The following is an 11884-nucleotide window of genomic DNA, read 5'->3' on the forward strand; positions in this document are numbered from 1 at the left end:
ACCCTTGCGTCTGACAACCGAGCCTCTGTCTCCCGGTCCCTGTAATCTCCAGAGGGCGCCCACACCAGCAACCCTTCTACACTTCCTCTGTAGCCCGGCTACTCTCTGTCTGCTGCTACCTGCCAATTGTCGTAGGCGAGCCCCACTGTCTCCAGCCCACACATCAGCACCACTTCCAACACACACAAAAACCCAAGGCTCCCTCTTTGGTCAGCATCCACACACTGCCTGCAATCACCGCCCACACAAGACCAGCTACTCTCTCCAGAAGGCGCCCACACCAGCTAACCTTCACTCAGCAGCTCCCACTCTCTGTATGTCGTGACCAGCAGTCTCACCAACCCCAAAGCCTTGCACAATCCTCAACACCACAACCCACTGCTCACCGCAGCATCCCAGATACCTAGCCCAAGCCACATCTCATGTACCCTTCCTGACAGCAGCCCTCTCTGCTGCTCCAATCAAATGACAAGACGATCACTTTCTCACAAGGCCTCCACTTTGCCTGTCCCCTCGTACACTTGGCGCCGTCACCTTTCAGACCCGCCAATGCTTTCAGTGGCTCTCACACGGCCAGCTCAATGCCTTCAGCCAATACACACAACAAACCACACCTTTCAAGCTAGGCGGCTCTTCTTTCTCGCATCTGCAGAACACCCTGTCACCTTCACCCACACGGACGCTCTCTCTTCGTTGCTACTTGTCCCAGCTGCTTCAGAACACGGAGGTCTGCTGGCTCACACGCCTCTTTATCACTCCAGCGTTTGCCTACTGAGGTGGTCCAGCCCCTCTCTGCTACACGACCTCTATACACCCAGCGGCCCCAGCTCGCCTCTGGTCTCCCACCTGCAGCGCCTCACGCCCAGCCGCCTGAGGCCCCCACACACAAAAGGCAGCCCTCAATCAACACCACTGGCGTCCCGTTTCAGCAAGGCGACGATCCTCCAGAGGGTCCCCTCGTCTGCGCCAGCCTCTATCCTCTCTACTGCACCCAGCTCGCTGCAGCTACGCTCTGAGTGAAGGCGACCCAGCAGCTCTCCTCTTAGTAAGGGTCAGCCCCTTTACAGCACCCAACTCCCTTCAAGCGCCTACAGCAAGCGATCTCCTCACTGCGCTACAGCTGGCTCCAGCTTGTCTGGCACACGGTGGCCCCTCTAGCTCACTCTGCAGCAAGCGCCCCCCACAGACACTCGGTTCTCCTTCGAAGTGGTCACCTTTCTGGCCTTCTCTTAACAGCTGCAGCAGCGTTGCCCAGTACGCATCACCAGTACGCATCAGAGCCTCGACCAGCTGCGCTCCTCTTCTACTCTCCACGCTCACACAACTGTGCTCCTGATCACCATCGTAGCCTCCCAGCCGTCAGCAGCACACACCCGTGAACCCTCTAGTCGACCTCAACTGGCTCTGTCCTGCGCCTGGCTACTAGCTGCAGCAGCGTTCCAAAGGCGACGACTTCCTTTCTAGCTCCCGTGTGTTTCCAGGCGCCTCAACTCTTTTCTACTCCTCCTCGGCGACTTTTTCCACCACCTTCTCGAAGTGCTGCTGCTGGCCGCCACCTTTCCCTTCCATGTGGCCTTCTAATTTGGCCATATACAATATTTTTTTATTATTTTTTTAAGAGCCCCCAAACACAAAATGATGGCCACCGTCAAATAATAAAAGAGACCCTCCTTCTCCTTTCTTCTCCAGAAAATACGGTGCCCGCACAGCTTCCAAATAAATGCGAGAGTACTTGCCCGTTGTCTTCATTAGCATCCACTTACTAATCATGACCACTTCCAGCCGGTGCTCTGCTTAGTAACCACCCGCACACCACACAATTGCCATAAAAACTTCAGATCTCCAGCATTTTCTCCGGAACAAACACGTGCAAATACCAGCTCACAACAAAACCACTCGGCCTGTACACTTGCCAGGGCATTCAGGGCAAATTTTATTCACACACCACACGCACCATATGTACATTGACCAAAAACACCTTTCAGATTTTAGCCTGACATACTTTACCAGAAGGATGTGAGGTGAAAAAAAGAAGAAAGAACCTGCCTCTATAGCCCTTCCAGCTCGCAAACTTGGAATAACACACACGAACGGGGGCACCACCAGCCACCGGCTGGAACAATTCTCGCACTTCACCACCCAACCCACGCCAGACAGACAGCCCAAAACAGGGGCACCATACACAACACAAACACCCAGCAATATATTCCCAGATCAAAACATTTCATACAAGCTTCTCCCGACACAGAAGCCTTACTCACACAACCATAAAAAAACTCACTCAGGCCTGTCAGCCGAGGATACACCACATCCCTGATCACCACGATAACTCGTCTGCCTGCTGTACCAGTCACACCAGAATGAACCCGGCCACTCTCACTCCAGAAGGCGCCCACACCAGCTAACCCTCGAGTCCTCTCTGACCCATCACTTCTGCATGTGTCGTCAGCAGCAGCTCGACCATCATCTCTCTCTCTCACTCTCTGTGCTGATCCTCTGTCAGCTTCCCAACAAACCCAGGCAGCTTATCTGCCCTGCTACCGGCCCACCACCAAGCAGCAACACCAACCTCTCTCTATTTCACTGGGCACCCACTCTGTCCACTGTCCTGACTTCTAGGCGGCCCGAAAAGCCTGCCTATCACTTGCAGCTTATCTGCATCCCACTTCACAGGCTCCCTCTGCCTTCAAAGTCACTGCCCACCTGTCTCTCTGTGTGTGTCCTCCACACTCACCAGTTCTCGTACCCCAGGGCGGCCATCTTTACAGTCTCCAGTTGCCCACCGGCCACACTCTGCATAGCCCGTAACTCAGCCCTTGTCGCCTAATAACACCAGCTGCTGTATCTTCAGTACACCAGCCCCACAGGCGGCCTTCTCTTCAGCCAACGACTATTCTCTTACCACGCCGGCTCACCACCAGCCTCACAGCGCTCCATGCTCACCTGCACACGGGAGGCTCCACTTCATATACCTGCAGCAGCTACACACTGTCTCCTCCACCGCGTTCCACTTGCGCTGGCAGCACACGCCGGAGAGCCCCCACGCTCAAAACGGCGACTTCCTTTCCTCAAAGCTTGGCTTGCAGAGCTGCGCCCAGTCACTGCGCTCCATAGTCTCACCGGCTCCTCTAGCCCACACGTCCACTTGTTTCATACGGGAGGTGGCAGTTGCTACACGACGGCCACACTAGCTGCGCACCTCTCCTTGGCGACTCTCACTTCTGCTCTCTGGGCCGCCCGACCAAATCTTTCAGGCGCTGCCTACTGCAGCTATGCCTTCCCTTGGCACACCCGCCGTTGCACTCCACCCATCCCCCATCTACAATACGGCGACCTTCACCTTTACTGCACGCTGCGCCGAATCACCACCTTCTCGAATATGCGCTGGCGGCAATTCCAAGCTCCATGTGGCCTTCAATTTTATGGCCACGTTTTTTATATCCTCATTTATTATTATTTTTTTAAGGCCTATAAGATGGCCTCCATATACTTTCCATATCATGTCCAAGCTATATTGGCCATCATCCATTATTACTCCCATGCTTTCCACACTTTCAAATGCCACTTGTGCCCACTTTTTCTTTGGGACGCCCACACACTTCAAGCCATCGAACGGCTGAACAGCTGCAACTGACCACATTCCGGACAGGCCTGCACGAGCCTCAAAACAAATGCCGTCCACCCTATACACCTGGCAACGTCCTCAAAACCAACCTTTGCACAACTGCCATGCACACGTATGTACACAAGCCAAAAAGACGTCTCAGAAAAACGCCTGACATACTTTGCCACCCCCCCCATCTGCTAGAGCATTCATGCTCAGCAGCATTAGCATAGTCCGATAGCTATCCACCAGGATCAAAAGGGAACATCTCCTCACCATCCCATTCCCCAGCATCCCTCAAACACAATGGCTGCACCACCGCATACCAAATATCAACCATAGCCACGACATCATTTCCATGCACTTCACCCACAGCAGCAAACCTCCCCGTCTTCAAAACCTGTGGCATTCCAGCATTTAGCATCCCATCCATCAACACCTGTGAAGGCCAGGTTCCAGCATCTTGACCTTTATCCACATTAAAATCCAGATCCTCTCCATCAGCAGTGTCCACCAGCACTTCCAGCTTAACTGGTTCAGGCACCTCTTCACAACCATCCAGCTCAACTAGCTCAGAACCCTTGTCATCCTTGGACCTTGCTTTCAGCATCTCAGCAACACGTAAGGAAGCCTTTGCTACGTTCTCAACCATATCAGCATCCATCTCCACTTCTGGCTCCTGTTCATCCAGGCTAGCAACTTCCCATATATCATCCTCAGGCACAATGCTCTCATCACAACGCTCTTCATCAGCCAAATCCACATGCATACCTTCTTCAGTGTTGCCAACCCCCCTGGCATCATCGTCCAAAGACTCCTCAGCACATAATGCATCCAATGGAAAAACATCCACATCATCCATCACAGGTACCATATCACCATCCAGCTGTTCAAGAAAATCCAAGATGATAGGATCTTCCTCCACGCTCTCCACATCTGCATCACAAGCCATCTTCACTTCATCAGAAGTCTCTACCCCATCCTCCTCCCTTGTAGAATCTATCAGAGAATCATCCTCAGAGCATCCTGTATCCAGCTCCTCTTCCTTCTTGTCAGCCAATCCCAAGGCATCATCCTCGTTGCTTCCCTGTGCATGCATGTTATCCAGATCACTGTCATGAATAGCCACGACGTTCCCATCCAGAGAAGAATCCACTGGTAACTCCTCATCTTCACTTTGCTCCTTCACCTGCTCTTCATTCACCTGCACATGCTTTTCAAACTTTGGAAAAAAATCAGAAGGCATATAAAACATACCCCTTTGCACCTGTATCGGCCTTTGAGGCTCCTGTCTCATCACACTTTTCATAGGACTCTTATCCACCTCAACCAGATTCACCTGCTTATCCCTCGCAGACATAACACCTTCATACGGATAAATACCCATCTCCATCTGCTTCAAAACCTTGCCTTCCTTTTCCCTAGCAACCCTAACAGCATCATCAAATGACCTGGAATTCTTCAACTCAACCCTTACCTTCAAATGGGGTAGCAAACCATCAACAAACAAGCTCTTCTTCAGAAACATAGGAGGAACTCCCTGCTTCAATGTCATACACCACTTACTCCACAAACATGTAAATACCTTCACAAAATCGTCCAGTGATTGCCCATGTACCTGCTTCAAGATGCTCAGCTCCTGCCAAATCACACTCGAATCCTCCACTTGCTGAAATCGCTCCAAAAGCCCTTCTTTCAACCTGTCCAAGGTCAAAACACCAGCATCCTGTGCTTCAAAATTCTTAAGCCAGCTTCGGGCATCTCCCTTCAAAAAAATCCTTATCAGCTTCAAAACCTGCTCTTCATCTGTCACATGGTTACTAATGCATGCCAGCTCCATCTGATCCAAGAAGTCACACACATCTTCTCCCTTCCTGCCATGAAACTCAGGATAGGACCACATCATGACAACCTGTACCAATCCCTGAGCTCTCCTCAGTGGAACACACGCCCTTCTAGGCAACGAACAATACCAGAGCCACTCCTCAGTCAAACAATCCTTGAGAAATCCTCAGTCAAACTATACCAGAAAGAGCCACTCCTCAGTGGGGGCACCAGAAGGATGTGAGGTGAAAAAAGGAAAGAAAAGCTTGCCTCTATAGCCCTTCCACCTCGCAAACTTGGAATAACACACACGAACGGGGGCACCACCAGCCACCGGCTGGAACAATTCTCTCACTCACCACCCAACCCACGCCAGACAGACAGCAAAAACAAGGGCACCATAGACCAAAGCAAACACCCAGCAATATATTCCAGATCAAAACATCATACAAGCTTCTCTCGACACAGAAGCCTTACTCACACAACCATAAAAAAACTCACTCAGGCCTGTCAGCCGAGGATACACCACATCCCTGATCACCACGAACACTCTCGCCTGCCTGCTGTACCAACCACACCAGAATGAACCCGGTCACTCTCACTCCAGAAGGCGCCCACACCAGCTAACCCTCGAGTCCTCTGCGACCCATCACTTCTGCATGTGTCGTCAGCAGCAGCTACACCATCATCTCTCTCTCACTCTCTGTGCTGATCCTCTGCCAGCTTCACAACAAACCCAGGCAGCTTATCTGCCTTGCTACCGGCCCACCACCAAGCAGCAACACCTGTCTTTCTCTGCTTCACTTGGCACCCTCTCTGTCCACTGTCCTGTCTCCTAGGCGGCCCACACCAGCCTGCCTGTCACTTGCAGCTTATCTGCTCCCCTTTATCCATGACAGCAGCATCACCTTCGAGGCGGCTCCACACTTCACACGCCCACTAGGCTTTCTCCTGCGCTGTTTTCTCTGCACCCCTTCAGCCTGACTGTGCCTTGCGCCAACCACAGCCCGTCAACCCACATATCATGCTCTCCACGCTCTCTTCCACGTCTGCAGCTACGCACTGTCTCTTTGTTCACACTTCTCTTCTTCCTATATCAACCACGCCTCTGCAAGGCGGCCCACAAGCTTTCAGCTCTCTGCGCTGTCAACCAGCTTTGCTTTCTTTGCTAGTTCCTCTTCATACGGCTGCGTTCCAACCACGCCAGCCCACCACCAACCTCACAGCATTTCATACTCACCCGCACACGGGGAGACTCCCATACTACCTCTGCTGCAGCTCACCAGACGATGGCCAACACTGCTGCGCTCTACTTCTTCCCTTGGCTTGGCTTGCAGAGCTGCGCCTCTGAGCCCCTCCAGCAAAGCTACCCCCAGAAGCCCCCCATTCAAAACAACGCGGCCACTTCTCTTTTTCTCTCGCCAGCTCGCCTTCGCGCCTCCCACGGCTGCTTCTAGAGTATACGTTGGCAGCGCTTCAGCGCTCCACGCCAACTTTGTTTTTTTGGCCATTAATTATTATATATATTTTATTTCACCTAAGATGGCCACCCTCACCTTTTCACACTCATATGCCCATGGCCTTGGCCCCATCATCAATTGCTCCCCCAATCTCCACACACCTCTCTCTCTCAAGGCAACATCGGCCCCTTCATATTTATTTGCCCATCATGCCATACCTTCAACACAAACCGGCTAGTGCCCATGCATCCTTTGGACGCGCACACACTTCAAGACGACCATCGAAGAGCTGGAACCACCTGCATACCGCTCACCGGACAATCCTGCAACAAACCCAAATCAAATGCTGTCCACACTGAACACCTGGCCAGGCATTTCACGGCCAAATTCTTACACACGCCACGCATTTATATGTACACGAGCCCGAAAGACCACTCAGAAAAACGCCTGACACTTGTCAAAGGAGATGTTGTGATACTTTCCATTTCATGCTATCCCTACTAGATAGTGTACATACAAAGGTAATGACGAGGCTGATGGAAAAGAGAGGTAGTTACCCTCATGATTTCAAATTTGTAAACGGTTGTGGTTGTGCTTCCCCGAACTAAGAGGAAACACATTTTGTTCTTAATGCAACAAAGCTAATATGAAAAGAACAAGTGAAGGGTTCATGAATATGAGAGAGAGAGATAATGAAAGATATATTAAGCGTCTACTAAAGACCCAATGGGCCTATGAGACCAAAGTGGTACAATAATGTCCATGTCATATCTCATCATGGAATGGAAAATAAAACAAAATGAAAACATAAATATAGCTCGCTCACTGGGGTGATACAAAACTGTCCATGGAAACTCGTCATGGAATACTAAGAACATAAAAACATGGGAGCAACATCAGCTCCAAGTAGATGGTATACCACTCTCCAAAATGTCATGGGGTTGACGAGTATGGCCGAGAGATCTCCCTCAACTACATCATGTGGAATTGTAGCTCGATGGCGATGGAGCATGTCTTGGTATTATCGTCGGTAGAATGCAACACGAGGGCATATGAGAGAGAGAGAGAGAGAGAGAGAGAGAGAGAGAGAGAGAGAGAGAATAACTTATAAAACAAAAAACCTATGTCAAGGGACACAAGGGATTTTTGATGTACAAGTGGTATTTACATGTGGAATTATTCTTTCATAGTTGCTATTGTGACTGGTCATGGTTGTGGAGCTTGAACAAGCAAGGGATCCATCAAATAGATTGATTGTCCAGTGGCGAGGATCTATGATGAAGCGACAATGGCAATGGGTATACTGCTACTTGAGAGGCCTACTTGGAGTGTGAGATTGGGCCGTTTCATGTTGGATTTACAACAAAATATGTTGCAACCAACCTTTAGATTGCCAATTTTCGTGATGCACATATTAGACATGACACCATGTCACATTTTAGGCATGGCACTAGATGATGCACGTATTAGGCATGTCACCATGTCACATTGGGGTGAGTTGAAGAAAAGGTTTCTTAGGGTTGTGGTATCTTATGCTTTATGCATAATATATTATACCTAATACAAGATGAAGAAGAAGTAAAGAGCCACTTAGCATTCTAGACCATACTACCTCGTTATTAACCATTGAAGATGTAGGTGGCAATAACTATGCCATGAGAATCACGATTGGTTGATGAGTGAGGGTAAGACTTTTACCAATCCAAAACACATAAGACTTGTCACTTTTAAGCCCAGTTGACTCTACATTCATGGATTGTTCTTATGATAGTCTTGGATCTATTATGTTAGAAATAGTGCCCAAACATGTGCTACATTTCTTACGGTTGTTTTAGCAATTATAGGAGTCATCTAGTAAAACACTTTCACCAAGCATAAAAGGTGAAGCTCGTGAGCATCTACTCTAATTGAGAGAATCAAGGAGCTAATTTGGTGAGAAGATTGTGGAGGAGAATTTGCAACCCACTTGAACCTTTTGCCTATATAAAGGTGCATCTAATATGAAGAAATATATGTGTGTTTTTGTCTACCGTCATTCGGTCTCATTATTTATTATACTAATCTCGTATCCCTAATCATGCTTCCATTATCACCATGAAGTATTTAGCTTTTGATCCACCATAGTTTAACATGGTTTCAAAGCTAGATTCCACTTCTACTACGTTTCTCTCTGCTGCCGTCACTTGTTGACCAATAAACAATAGCAAAATTGTTGCCTTCAACTACTATTGCAATTACTGTAGCCTTCCCGTTTGTGCCACTGCCGCTTCACAACGTCATTGTCATTTCGATTTTCTGTTCAACATTCTTCTTCAGCTTTGCTTCTCTTCAGTAGCCCATGCCATCAATCATCAGCACCATCCTTTGAGGCAGGTCCTCCAGCCGTCGACATCCAGCACATGTCGAAGTTCAATGTCCGACATCAATGATCAGCACCATCCTTTGAGGCAGGTCCTCTAGCCGTTGACATCCAGCACATGTCGAAGTTCAGTGTCCGACATTAGCTTGCTGCTTTTGCATAGTTGTTAGCCAACAGTCGGCATCATCACGTTTTTCAGCTTCTCATGGTACGTTCAAATGGCTAAAATATTGGGCAAGGAGATTTCATCAAGGATTTTCTTCAAGTCTTTGTCCATCGTTGATGATCTAGTCTGTCCCATCGGTAGTATGGGAGAGAGAGTGTGTGGAACATTTTTTCTCCACCCTCTCTTCCTTCCATAGTTAACCCTACACGAATGGGAGGTACTCCGATGGTGGGTGGTTCTACTCCTAGGTTACGTACTGATATACCCATGTCCACTCCAATTGGAGGATCTAGTCCACATCTAGGTGCTATGACTTCACGTGGAAGTTGCGACCAAGCCACTCCACTCTCTTTTGTGGCACCTAGTCCATGACCTCGTTAGATAGGAGGTATGCCTCTTCACGTCGTTCTAGTGGGGGTTATTTTGGGGACAGTAATAGATCTGCTTCCAATTCCCCATCAGCAAAGGATATGTCGGCACAGCAAGTGGTGGATCCAAATGCCTACGACCTAGCGACGCTTCCTTATTGTGTGAGAAGGACAAATGGGTCGATCATTGAGGATAGCAAGGGGAATCATGTTATAGCACGCATGCATCACCTTGTAAATCTTGAGTTTAAAAACATTTGGGGCAATGACTAGAGAACTCAAGACAATGTAAAGAAGCAATACATTCTGCACGTATTGACGACAGAGTTTCTTGTGTCCCACTCTGACTAACAATTTAATAACCTTAAGATGCTGGATTGTTATGCGAGGTCATGTAAGTTAGCTATCAAGCCTGGTGGCATCAAGCCATTAGGAGAATCAGAACAAGATTGGAAGAAGGCCAAAAGGTAGCAAAGAGAAGCAGCCCGCGTACGCATGCATAAAAGAGGGGCTTCTCATCTTGATTAGGGTGGAAGGCTATCTTTCCTCGCTCAATTTATAAGTATTTGAACAAAACTATGGTTTCCAAAGAATTAAATCTTATATAAATTGTTCTTTTTTAAATTTATGTTTAACGTAGAAAAATGTGGTGGGCCATTCTCCTTCTCCTGAGGAGTACAACTTTGCTTTGCAATGAGATCTCCACCACATTTGAATGGTTGCGTCAATGTGACAAAAGGGTGTCGCATTGAACTATGAAGCTATGCCTGCTGCTATAAGTTTATATTATTTTGGTTTTATCAAATTTTAGAAATTTAACTAGTTTGTGTTTTAACATAACTTGATCTTGTGTGATAGAGGAAGATGATGAAGAGGCAATAGGCGAGGAAGATGAGGAGTATGATGAGGAGGAGGAGGAGGATGAGTAGAGACCGGCCTATTGTGTTTAATGTTCTGTAACTTCATACTCAATGTAACTCGCCTCTTATGGCATTTTGGATGTAACTCACCTTTTATGGCATTTGGGATTTGATACAATTAAGATTTCGTGAGTTACTATGTTTCATTTATATTTTAATATGTCGATATGTTTGTTTGTACAAATTAGAACTATTTTCAATAATGCCCCAATCTGTCCCAAAAAATATCTTTTACAACACTACACTGAGCATGGCAGAAATAGCGACGTTAATGTTTGTTATCAATGTCGTTGAGCGGAAAAAATAGCAACGCTGATTTTTTTATCAGCGCCGCTGAGTGGTGGAAATAGCAACACTGATGTTTTTAACAACGCTGGTGAGCGAAGAAAATAGCGACGCTAATTTTTTTACAGTGCTGCTAAGCGAAAAAAATAGAGTGGGAAATAACGGTGGTTATAACGTGGGATATATAGCGTCGAAAAAATAGCGATGCTTACACCCCGACACTTTTCCAAATCCTTTTATAAAAGCCACACTATAACTATCGCTAACCCCTCTTTTTGTTGTAGTGACCAAGGATCCCACACTAAGAATGGATGATAGATCACATATTTTCTAACATAAAAGACTTTCTCAAAGACAGATCGTTTCTTTTGTTATGAGAAAGGTAAAAGAAAACCAATTAATTTTGAGGAAGGTGATTTAGTTTATGTAGAAGTTTTTGAAAATTCAAAAACTTTAAAAAGTGAAAAAGTTCCAAAGTTAAGTCCAAGGTATTGTAGTCCTTATACAATACTTAAAATTTTTGGAAGTGTAGTTTACAAGGTAGCTTTACGTGAAGGTTCTAGAGTATATTCCATCTTTCATTTTAGTAGATTGAAACGCAAGATGGGAAACAATGACAACGTCATTGGAAAAGAAGAAATAGTGGATTTTACAGAACCACCTATTCTTCCACATGAGCCTGAAAAGATTCTCCACTTAGCTCTCAAGAGTGAGTACGATACCTTGTTTATATAGGCTTAGTAGATTGGGACACCTAGAGCCCATGAATCTCTCCACCTCCCTTAGAGTTCTCACGAGACTCACCTGCCACAATTAAGGGAAATTATCTTTTAGACCTACACTCAATTACTCTAGTAAATGAGCCTTCCAGCTTTAGAACGAGAAACTCTATGGCTAA

This window comes from Cibotium barometz, chromosome 42 (genome assembly GCF_041138505.1).
Source record: "Cibotium barometz isolate CiBa-2024 chromosome 42, ASM4113850v1, whole genome shotgun sequence".
NCBI lineage: Eukaryota > Viridiplantae > Streptophyta > Polypodiopsida > Cyatheales > Cibotiaceae > Cibotium > Cibotium barometz.